Here is a 12,720-nt window from a genome sequence, read left to right on the forward strand (position 1 = left end):
TGAGTAATTAATCTATTATATACATGAGCTTACTTGGAATCACGTATTGATTTCGGCAAAAGTTATTTGTCACTGGGGTGCAGTTCTAGCGGTGCTCCAGAAGCTCTCCAGGATTATCTGAATACTTGGGCCTTTTCTTTTCTTGAGGGGTGCTAGAACTTATTATGTTCCGCAGACGCTCCCAAAGCCTTAAATTTTGCGGATTGACGTACCGAAAACCCGATTTATTCATGCGGCGCATTATACTGGGATATTCGGAATAATTTTATTCACGTATGGCGTTTTTTGTTTCTAAATTTGAATACGTGGCTGTTCTTTTTCAATTTCATTTCTTTCGCTCCCACCAAAACGCGACATTCGTGGTCAAGCTAGCAACCTCTCGTTCTGCAATTGAGCGGTACTCCGCCAGGTTATCATTGTGAGGGACTTCTAGAATATTCTCACAAAGAGAAGCATTACTGCAATCTGTACAAGAAGGCGCGAGACAAGAAAAGACCGCACGAAACGCTTCTAGCAGCTGTTTATCTTCGGCCTTCTTGGAAAATTTGCAGCACTGCTTATTACACTTACCTGTTCCAACTAAATAGCCTCAACGCAAGCTTCCCTGAAAACAGCCCCAATATATGCTTAGCCGTATTGTGGTGTGGTTGAATACTCGCTGAAATCTTTCAGCGGTGCACGTGTGCAAATGCACGCACACGCACAAACACACGCGTCAGTGTAGATAATTGTTTGCTGAACACGTAACACTCCCTCTCGCCTAAGAAAAAGAAAACAAAATTTGCCTGATCCTTTCTCCCTAAGCAGCCTCCAGAAAGCGTGGCGGTCACAGAAGGTGAATCCCGTAAGCTTCTGACACAAAACTCGCAGCCGGATATCGCTGGGTGAGATGTTCGAGTAATGAGTGGTGGGACGATGATGTTGGGTTCGGGCCCACTTCTGGTTGAAGGTACTGTTTTTCTATCGCATGTACTCGAGTATATAAAGCAAAGCGTATATAAAAGTCAAGCGACAGCCAAGTAAAGACGCCCTTGACTGAAATACAAACGCGTGATCCAGTGTCTAAACATACTAGGTGGCCACTAAATGGTTTCTCAGCAGGAACAATCAGTTTTAGGCGCGAAACTCGCGATTCGTGCGTCTCTTGTATGTAGTAGCGACCTCTCGTTTTAGCCCTTGGAATATACGCTGGATGGCGGTACTTGTATATGATGAATCTATGATGAAGAGATGCTAGAAGGCGGTAGTTAGAGTGTTCACTAGATGGATGGGTGAACGGACGGAAAGACATACAGGCAGACGGAATATGCGGATGGACGGGCGGATGGACATGCATACATGCATACATACATACATACATACATACATACATACATACATACATACATACATACATACATACATACATACATACATACATACATACATACATACATACATACATACATACATACATACATACATACATACATACATACATCAGGGACGCACAACCCAGAGCTCAAGGATATTTGCCTCTAAAAGGTATTGGTAGTGGCTACTACATTATCCTGGGATCAATACGCAGTACGTGTGCTTTGCGTAACGACGTTCTTATTTTTTATGTTAGTGTTTTTTTCATAATATTTATCATGGTAATACCACATTTTGCTCGAGCTAACCTTCTGCCTGTTCCCAATGTATCTATTCGGCGAGACCATTTTCATACGATAAAACCAATATTTGCCTGGACGAACTTTTTATCAAAAATCGGTGTTAGTAATATCGATTGCAGAATAGAACTCTTTTATTTATTTATCCCATTATTTCTTCATGTATTCGTTTTATTTATTTATTTATTTATTTATTTATTTTACACTCAGGATTTTTACAGTACAGATGAGAGGCACATGTTACATGTCAAAAAGGGGAAATAACACTTGATAAATATCTACAAGAACGAAACTTCAATAATTGACAGAATAGTACAAAAATGGGTTAAATATCAACGGCGTCAACGAAACCAAACGAAGCAGTAGCGATAACGCAGGTAGTACATGTTCAAAAACCAAGCGAACGACAGAAATAATTAAAAAAACATCACACATATAACATGAAGCAGAAATCAAACAGCGCGAAACATGTTTTGTAAAATAAAAACCTTAAAACGGGATGTGTCATTGATTGTGGTAGCTGAACGAGGGAGTAGATTCCATTCAGATGTATTTCTTGGAATGAAAGCGTGCGAATGGGTTATGGTTCTGCATTCAGGAAAATGAACTTTTGGTAGATGGTCGATTCTGGGTGATATGAGTGCGAGGGGTTTAAAAAAATGTTCACGAAGGCCATTGTTATGATAATAATGCTTATGAAAGAGACTGAGCCGGGCTATTTTACGCCAGTGGCGAGTTCAGGAAGTTTGAGCTGAGGTTTCATTAGTGTAACACTGGCCATGCGGTTATAATTAGACAAGATGAATCGATCTGAACAATTCTGGACTGCTTCCAGTTCACGTTTTAGTGTAGTGCCACCAGGATCCCAGATGTGCATATTCAAGCGATTGACGAATGTACGTACTGTAAAGAAGATTCCTAAGGGATAAAGGGGCCATGTAGAAGTTTCTGCGATAAAAGTCAAGTTGACTGTTAGCTTTTGATGATGATGTACTTTAGATGATGGCTCCATGTCAGGTTATTGGAAATATTAACACCTAGATATTTGTAAGACGAAACAGCCTCGAGGTAGGTAGTGTTAATTTGATACTGTGGACAAACAAGTGACGTGCGGCGCACACGCATTGCTTTGCATTTTGAAATTTGGAAATTCGTGAAATCGCAAAAGGTTCAACAAGATGGGCCCGAATGGCTTCATCTAGTTGAAAGCCTTCTACAGATGAAGGAATTTAAAAAGAAAAAGCTGTGAGCTTTGGCACTTTTTACCTCTTCTCTTTTGTTTATGTTTGTCCTTTGCTTGATGCATATTTGTTTGTGAAAGCTGTATGTACACAGGCAATAAAGTAAAAAAAAAAAAGACGTGGCCGTGTGGTAGAACATCCGCTTGCCATGCAAATGACCCTGGTTCGATCCCAACGTGTGCCCATACAACCCTAGTTAAGTTCCCACTATGCTCCGGCATTATTTTTCTATTTTATTTGCATCAATCTGGATTTTCAGTCACGCACAGGATCATTTCTCGTTCACAAGAAACCACGCCGACGCAGACACCAACGCCGAAAACGAGCTCTTTAAAGCTATCGCGTTAAAAAATCATAATCAAACACAAGCTTTGATCATTTTGCCCATTTTGATTAGAGCGTAAATAAATATTCAATTGGTTTTTGTCCAATACTTTCTTATAGAAACTTTCAATACCACTTCGTTTAGAGGCACAGTGAATTCTACTTTCTTATGTTTAATACTTTCGCCATATTCGCAATGGACGTTTGTACAACAAAAATGCCTTTTGTGGCTGACACTCTCTTCATTGCTATTTGGTTACGCTACCGACTAGGCATTAACACCAGGTATCATCAAAAAGGGGAGATTGTAAGCTTTCTGAATAGTACAATTCAAACCTTTCTTGTGCACAGCAAGCGTAGTGCGTCCGCAAACAATGCCTGAAATTCGGAGTGGTTCCGCCGGAGTGGGACCGCCACCTTAACAGGCGTTGATGTTCTAAAAGAGCCTTCTTTTTCTTGGAAAATCCGAATTATCCCAGGAAAGTCTGTCAGTCGCCCCATTACGCGACATACCAGCATGCGATTGAATTCATTAAAATTTTATATTAAGTTCAATGCTGTGCAAGACTTCAAAAATACGTAAGGATTTTTTCGTGAACATCTACGAAACCCGAGTGCGATTTAAGGGCACTCGGTTGCCGGGTACAATAGTTGAGGTGCGATCAAGACACAAACGTAGAGGCACTAGCAACAACAACGCTCATTTTTCCTTACCCCACTTCCCTATAAACATCTTACACAACAGTGAACTAGGATCACGTGGTGGCAACTTTATACGCACGTGAGGAGGTCACCTAAAATAAAGCACCATAACAGATCACAACAGCACAGAAACAAACTTTCAGTGTTTTCATGGTGCGCTAATATCTAACTTTTTACATCACTGAAGAGCTTCAGCTTTCACATTGCCAAAAGACATATCAGTGTCGGGTGTTGAACCAATGCCTCTTTTATTTCATTCAGTGCTAGTGCAAACGCGCTGTTGTGGAGCCGTCGGTTCGCCTTAATTCACGGAGTCAGAGTGTAGTACACTGTAACGGAGTGGTCATGATGCGGCGCCACGGGAAAGCTAGGGCTACAAGGTATATGTAAACCGGTAACGTAACTTCCATAGAAGCCCAGTAGTTGGTGCTCGTTGCCACCGCCGCTATCTACGAGATGAGGGGGACAACTAACAGCAAATAAAAAATAAAAAAACATGACGTCTCAGTTGGAAGTGGTAACAACATCGCGCATTTGCCCTATATGGCGCGAAATTAATCTTTTTTAATTAATTATCTTTACCTGGCCGTTATTATTATGCAATTTTATTGCATCTTGTGGCTAGCTATTTGCATGCAAGAGATAAAAAACAAAAAATTGAGGAAGCAAAAATCTTTTATTATCTTTGACGTACTTACAGTTTGCACAAAAAACTTAGCAGCGGCAACAATGAGACAACTGTTCACGAGCGCAATCGCATAATAGTTCGAAAACTCACCTTGCCCAGCCGTCGAAAACCACTTTATTGAGACAGCAGCTTTCAAAACATGACTTTGACAGCCGTAGAGTACAGCTTCTCGTTGCTAAGCGTGTCGCGTTTGCCCTTCCCAAAGGCGAGGGCACGCCAGCCGTACGCCAGCAAAAGCAGTCGACAGTCACAGGAGCGGCTGTCTACATTATGTGTGAGCTATTTCAGATCTGAAATGTTACATCAGTAAACAGCAAATATAAAATAAATAAACTGCTGAGTATACGCACGAAACCTCCACGGAAAAGTGAGCGATGTCACGTTGACCTGGAAATGCACCGAACCAAAGAACACGCTGAACTTGTCCCAAACTCTGATAGAAAATTGCCTGCACAAATTTCCCCCGCAATTCCCCATTTATGGCACTCAACAAAAAATTGAGGCAATCAACAGTGCTGTCTCGTACAACGCCGAAGAATCCCGATTCGGAGACATAAAAATTTTGTATTTCAGGGATTTTTCCATGCGAAAGTTGACAAAATTCCCAGTAAAATTCCCTGCACAACATTACTAATTTTTGCCCCTATCCACGCACACACATACCATAATTACACATCTTTCAAGTACTGGCGACTTTCGAAATCATGACTAGCCTCTCCACTGCCGCACACCAAAAGCATGACTTCAATAATTTATATACTGTTAGTACACTGCACATAGTGGGCTTCAAGTTAGAAATAGCTCCGCCTAAATATCAGAAACAAATCTCAAGGGCTATGTTTGCATGGTGCATGCGCCAGAACTGATCATAGCGGATGAAGGTGCACAGTGACTGCTAATTATCGGTCGTCATAGGATAATTTAACCATTCTAAAAATTCCCTGCAATATCACGAAGATTCCCTTTCTTCTTTGGTTCAAAATGACAAGCGAAACTGCCCTGAAAAAAGAAAAAAATTCCTGCACGAAAGATCACTGCAAATCAACCACTTTGTCAAGTGTGAGATACACCGTAAAGTAAGTGTTTAGTTCACTTTGACATATATAAAATACGACTATTAGAAGAAACAATATACTGTATTTTTAGTTTTGGTTGTCTGAGCCCTCCTCAGCTGTTCGCACTTCAATCGTCGGTGTACGTTGATGGCCGTGACAATGAGTTTTCGACACTTTTTGTTTCATGTTTCGCGACCCATGTAGTTTGACCATGAGGGCTGTTTGCGTCACACGCTTGTCCGAGCGTATGAAGATGCGATAGGCGTGTTTCCCTCTGCATTATTCTACATCTAATAGATTTGTTTCTTCGTGCGTTTTCCTTGTGGCTTGAAGCAATGCTGCCGGCCATTTTCACAGCCCTTATACTTCAGCAGTGTCGTAGTGACGTGTTCTAATCGGTTATCCACATAACGCCTCGAACGCAGACACGCTATCTCAAAACAACGTGTCTTAATCAGAGCTGGCGTGACCGATAACTTGTACACACAAGGAATGCAAGACGCCACCTCATGGATCTGTACACAACTGAAGAAAAACTCTTTGATATGATTTCTGTCGTCAGGCGCTTCATGATGGATTCTCTCCCCCATGACCGCAAAGCACAGGCGAAAGCTCGGTGATGGGCAAGAGCAGAAAAGGGCTAGAGGAGAGGGTGGTTAACGGCTGGATCGGGCGTTTATGACTGTCATTGATAAAATAGAAGAAGCGCTGCTTGAAAAAAAAAAAAAACTCCCAAGCATTTCCCCGAGGGTGAACATGGTCAAGTGTGAATGCACGGGGTGATGCTATGAGGGGTATTTTTTAATTCGCACTATTATATTTATTAATCACACTATGGTGCCTTTATGGTGTAATGGTTCCTGGGAATCGCAATTTGATCACACGCGGGAGTTTACGTTAACTCACTGGCGAATGCGGGAACGTCCACTCGCCGTTGACGATTGCTAGCGGCGTCTTGACGCCGGCCTTCATCGCCCTTCTCCGCCTGACGCTTGCGTTGTCGTTCCGCTTCTTGGGCCGCGTTCGCGGCTCGATGCTGACGCCTCATCCCGGCCTCGCGAGCACGCAGTTCGGCATCCGCTGCACGCTTCGCCCGCTTACGTTCGGTCTCACGAGCCCTTCGCAGCGCCGCCTTGTCTTCCAACGTCAGCGAAACCACCGCGGTACCGTCACTTCCAACGACGGGTGCAGTGCTGGCATTCGGTTGTACTGCATTTATTGTTGATGGTAGCGTTGCCTCCTGGACATCCATCGCACGACCCGCTTTCGACGGGAGACTGAGAGAGACCGGCAAAGACGCCAACTGGCAGATGCACCAGCATTTGAGCAAGGGCTGGTGGCACCGCGAACAAGAAAGCTGCGAACAAATTTATTACACTGTGCAGTGAAACCGGGCGGTCGGCCGTCCCGGAGGCGTCTGGCGTAGCGCTAGACGTGCAAGGTAAGCGCCATGCCGCGGGCCTAACTCCTCCACATGGTTGAAATGATGCCTGAAGTATCATTTAGCTTCACCACTCGGAATGTTGGAGGCTTAGCTTCAAAGAAGAAGCAAAGCCAAGCTTATCGATTGATGTCGGAAGAAAATCTGAATGTACTTGCAGGTGCATGATAGGAGAGTTGAAGGAGAGGAGGAGATTGGGAGCATGGTGCTTAAGTTTATATCACGGTATTTTGCGACTGCGAACCATGCCATAGGCACATCTGGGGGGTGTGTTTTAGGGGCGAAGCTTCTTATAGCGGCACCCGTTCGTCCCTCGTAGTCGTATTCGTAGTTGTAGTGTGTAACCAGTCTTACGCTTTGACCTCCAAGGTGGTGCCGGTGGGAGATTTCACCTGTACGTTGTTGAAAAAAAAAAAAAAAATTCGCAGTGTGCGCGTGAACTAAAAGCCGAATTCTTCTGTCTTTCATTTCACATTAGCAGCCATTGGCATGTTCCAGTAGGAAACGTTAGTAGAAGTAGAAGTGTTAAAAGCCGACTTCTGCTGTCTCTCGTTCCCAGTAGCAGCCATTGTTTACCTCCAAGGTAGTGCCTGGTGAGATTTCTCCTGTGCGTGATTAAACAATAAAAAAATTTTGTTCAAAACGCCGTTGATTGATGAAATAAACCAACGAAAGACGCCAGATGTTTTCTAAAAGCAAAACGAAAAGGCGCCAGATGTTTCTGAAGCAAAACAAAAAGAAGACGCCAGCTGCTTAACGAAAGACGCCAGCTGTTTTCTAAAGCACTGGTTTTATAATCATAACCATATCGATACAGATTTGTAGTTGCCGATGCTCGTTGCCGTTGGTGTGTGCTCGTATGGATAAGGATGCCGAAAGGCGGGCGCGCCGGGCAGCGGTGGCGCGCGCTCGCAGACAGGACCCTGATGTGAGAGCACGCGAGCCAGAAGCACGCCGGGAAGCTGCGCAACGTCGCCGCCAAGATCCTGCTGTACGGGAACAAGGAGCTACATCAGCAAGGCAGCGTCGGCAAGATCCCGCTGTACGTGAACAAGAAGCTGCAGCAGCACGTCAGCGTCGGCACGTACAGAAGGTACGGGAACGAGAGGCCACATCAGCAAGGCAGCATCGGCAAGATCCGGCTGTACGGGAACAAGAAGCCACATCAGCAAGGAAGCGTCGGCAAGATCCTTCCGTACGGGAACGAGAGGCCACATCAGCAAGGCAGCATCGGCAAGACCCGGCTGTACGGGAACAAGAAGCCACATCAGCCAGGCAGCGTCGGCAAGATCCTTCCGTACGGGAACGAGAGGCCACGGCAGCACGTCAACGTCACGAAGCAGATCTTTAAAACGTTCGACAATACGAAGCGGCGAGGAAGCGCGCAGATCGCCAGGCAAATTAACGGAAGAAAATTTCACGGTATTACATCCAGGAGCTTCACCCAATCTCATCATCATTCACCTCGTGGATCTGCCATCAATTTTTTTTTTGGTTAAAAAACTTCCAGAATTAGTCATACAAAATGTCTTTTCGTGCTCGTCAGGCCGAGTAGTATGGTGTGATATTGTTTATTGTGACACTGAATGGCACGTTATATGTGTTTACGCTCCAACTATTGGCCAGGAAAGAGCTAGTTTTTTTTTTCAATTCACGACAACATATGTGTAATGGTAGGAAAATCTTATTGGGGGGATTTCAACTGTGTCCTGAATGAAAGTGATAGATCAAGCAGTCGCAATGTTCAACACACAAGCAGTGATGTCCTGGCACAGGTGAATATTGAGTACGAATCAGTAGATGTAGCGGAGTGTCTGTATAGCTCCCGAGATGTGAAGTATACCCACTTTCAAGGCACAAGTAATGCCCAATTCGATCGACTTTACCTTACTGCGGGTGCGATAGTGCAGTATAGCAGTTATAACGTTGCCCTGTTTCCTTTTCTGATAATTTTTTTGTAAAATGCAATATCGGGTGAAAAAGAGAAAGGAACGCCTTTTTTGGGAGCAGTGGAAAATTAACTCTAACCTCTTTAGTGATGAGTCATTTAGCACATCAGATATTAAAAAAATGATATTAACATAGAGCGAATGGACAAAATAGGAGAACATTGGGAGCTATTCAAGCAGCGAATCAAAATGAAAACAATAGAGAGATCCGGCGTTTTATCTTTTGAATCTAAAATGAGAAAGAGCTTAGACGGACACTTGAGAGGCTAATAGCTCTTGAATGTGAAAAAAAAACCTGGAGTATACGCTGACAATTTGAAGAGTATCAAACAGAATTTCAGAGGTCTACGAGGAGGAACGTTATCGCGGCGCGCTAGTGGGAGCCAGAGCAATATCAATGACTGTGGATGATCGCCCGGCGAAGCGAGCGCTTGGAGTAGAGAAGAGTCATGCCAGACGAAATCATATAGAAGCCATTGAAGTCAACGGTATCGAAGTTTCAGAAATTGAGAGCATAAGACGAGCGTTCGGCAAACACTACGAAGCACTCCTCGCTGCCACGCCCATTGATGCGGAGGCATTTAAGCAAGAAATCCTTAACAAAATGCCGGAGTTGTCAGATGACACCAAATTAGCTTTAGAGCTATCTATGACGCCAATGGAAGTAGAAAGATGTATCGATAAAATGTATTCGGGTGAATCTCCCGGGCTGGACGGCCTTTGTGCGGTGTTTATAAAAAGTGCTTAACGATTTCGAGTATACAAATACTCGACTACGGGAGAGTCTAAAGCCTTCCCGTTTCCAGGGCCCGAAGAAGCAGTCAATATGTGCTTCGTTCTATGAGGAGTTTAAAAATGAATTATTCCAAGTACTCACTGGTTTCTTCAATCAGGCTTATAAATTTAATGGCCCCTCTAGGTTCTTTATTGAAGCACATACAGTTTTTATATCCAAGACACAACACTCAGAGAAGTTAAAATTAGTTTCTTCGTATAGACCTATATTACTAATTGTGATTGCAAAATTTGAATCAAAGTACTAACACGGCGACTTCAAGAGGTAATAAAAGAATCGGTAGGGCTCCAGCAAGCATGCGGGATTATAGGACGCTCCATTGTGACCATTATACACAAGATGCCCTGTGTTCTCGAGTGTTGCGATGCCAATCAAGGAGGGTAGCCATTCTACAGATTGATATCGGGAAAGCTATTGATTGTGTTGCCCACAACCTTCTGCTTGCTATTCTTGACCATGTCGACGTTGGTTCTGTAATCAGAGATGGGGCACCTATGGCATACCGAAACTGCACGACCCATCTGTTAATCAACAAGACGCTAAGAAATACAATCAACGTAAAGCGTTCTGTCCTTGAAGGCTGCCCGCTGAGTCTAATACTGTTCAGTTGATATATAGAATCGTTTTGCTTAGCAATAATTCAACACAGCAGCAGTCATGGCTTCAAATTACAAGAATCCGAGGAAATTCTGGCGTATGCCGACGTTGTGGCTTTTTGTCGTACCGATCAAGATAGTGTTACCACAACCACTGTAGTTAAAAGTTCGGCAATGCAACTGGCAGTCTAGTAAACTTGGGAAAGTGTCTGGGCTTCTGGCATGGTGAGTGGTCGTCAAGACCAGATTATTTTGCCAATGTTGAGTGTGTGACCACACCTGTAAAGTACCTTGGGGTGCCACTGGAATATTATAAGGATGATGAGAACTACTGGCAAGAATAAGAAAAAGAAATCCGGACGAAAGCCAATAGATGCAACGGTAATCATCTGTCAGTGTTTTCGAGGGTGACTGTCTGCAATCATTTTTTTTTCGCCTCAAAACTTTGATGTGTGATGCAAGTGATGTGTGATGCATTGTTCAAGGGCAAACATACAGAAGCTCCATCACATTTTCACAGTGTTCGTGTGGGCCTAGAAATGGGAGAGATGCCGTCGAATTAATCTGTTTCGAAGAGTGAAACACGAAGGGCTGGGTTTACCACATCTTTTCATACGCCAAGTCGTAAATAGCTTTTTTTTTCGCTACCCAAGGGATCCTTTGTTACGTACAGTGTGCCGACTGAGATTGATGCGAGCATTACCTGGATATGTGTTTAGCACGAATTACATGACCGGTGCTTTCCCTAGGAATCTTAAGCAGGTTATTCGAAGTGTACGGTTTTTATCTGTTAGATATTCCAATGAATATTTATTTTCAGTGACTCGCAAAAAGTTGAACAAAGGTGTGTGCAATGTTGTTGTATCTGAACCCCTGTGCCATGCCATGTACACTGAATGTCAAGGGCAAGATGTGCTTAAATGAGTGGAGAGAATGCAAGTTACTCCTGCCGTGAATTCTTTCTTTTTTAAGCTTCACACAGGTACATCATCTGTCAGGGAATTTGAAGCAGACCATGGTTTTCACTCACCTTGGAGGACAAATAACCCTATCTGTGAAAAACCTGAAACCATGTTTTCCTATATTGTTGGGTGGAAGTATATTTTTGGGATGTACGTCAAAGGGCGTTAAAAAACGGAATTACTTTTAAATTCTTATGGTATAAGATTTCTGCCAAGAGTGGACGAAGTGAGAATGCCTTTTGATTTGATTATGCTATGTGTCCTTCAGTGTTTATGGCGGACACGTATGGCAGGTTTTTATTGGGATCAGGATGCACAGCCTGCACGAATGTATTTCCGCGAATGTATGGGCGAGTTTGTGGAACTGCAGAAAACTAAGGAGATTGTACCTGAGTGGTTCTTGAGAGTAGAGCTCTTGGCAGCACTTAGGAAATTTTAGTTTGTGTCGGACTGGTACTGCTTGTTTCTGATGTGCTTGTAGTTTGATGTACGTGCCTATGAAAAGGCAATAAGTGAAAAAAAAAAACTCTCGGTGGCTCAGTGGTTAACGCCTCGCATTCATGGCGCGAAGGCCGCACGTTCGATAGTGTTTTTCAGAAAATTTCTTTTGTTTTGCGTTTTCATAGATATATATATATATATATATATATATATATATATATATATATATATATATATATATATATATATATATATATATATATATATATATATATATATATAGAGTATACGGTGCATGACGTCGACGCTGACGCCAGTGGCGAAATCCAGCCGAGAGGGTGCATATAATTTCGATCACAATAATAAGTCGGAACGTGCGAGCGACGACCGCAATCTGATAAAACGGCATCGCCACGCCATCTGACATGGAGAGTGCGCATGCGCGTCTTTTCAATTTTGCAGCCATATTTTCTTTTCACTCTCTTGTAGTGTACCAGTAATTACGTGTAGCGTTTCGTGCTAGGCATCGCTTTCTTCATTTCGCGACGCGCTCAGTTCAATGGGGGCACGGTAGCGGTGAAGTGTAGGCGGCTTGCTTCACAGACAACGCAGAGCAGCTGAACGTTTCTTTGAACGCGCTGGTGTTAGAAGCTCCTTTCGGAGAAATTCCTGTGTCGCTGTCTACGTAAGTGTTGTTAATAGTGGCTGAAAAATGAGCGTGTTCTGCGTGCCAAAAGTGTGTTGAATGTTGCGTGCACAGGTTTTCTTTTCCTCACGGCACGTCAAGGCTAATCATGGAGAAGGCGATGCCAAGTAATCTCAATCAGGTTCTCGTGTTCTACTCTTAAGGGTGAATCTCAAGCGTCCTTCTCG

Source organism: Rhipicephalus microplus, chromosome 4, assembly GCF_043290135.1.
Source record: "Rhipicephalus microplus isolate Deutch F79 chromosome 4, USDA_Rmic, whole genome shotgun sequence".
Taxonomy (NCBI): Eukaryota; Metazoa; Arthropoda; class Arachnida; order Ixodida; family Ixodidae; genus Rhipicephalus; species Rhipicephalus microplus.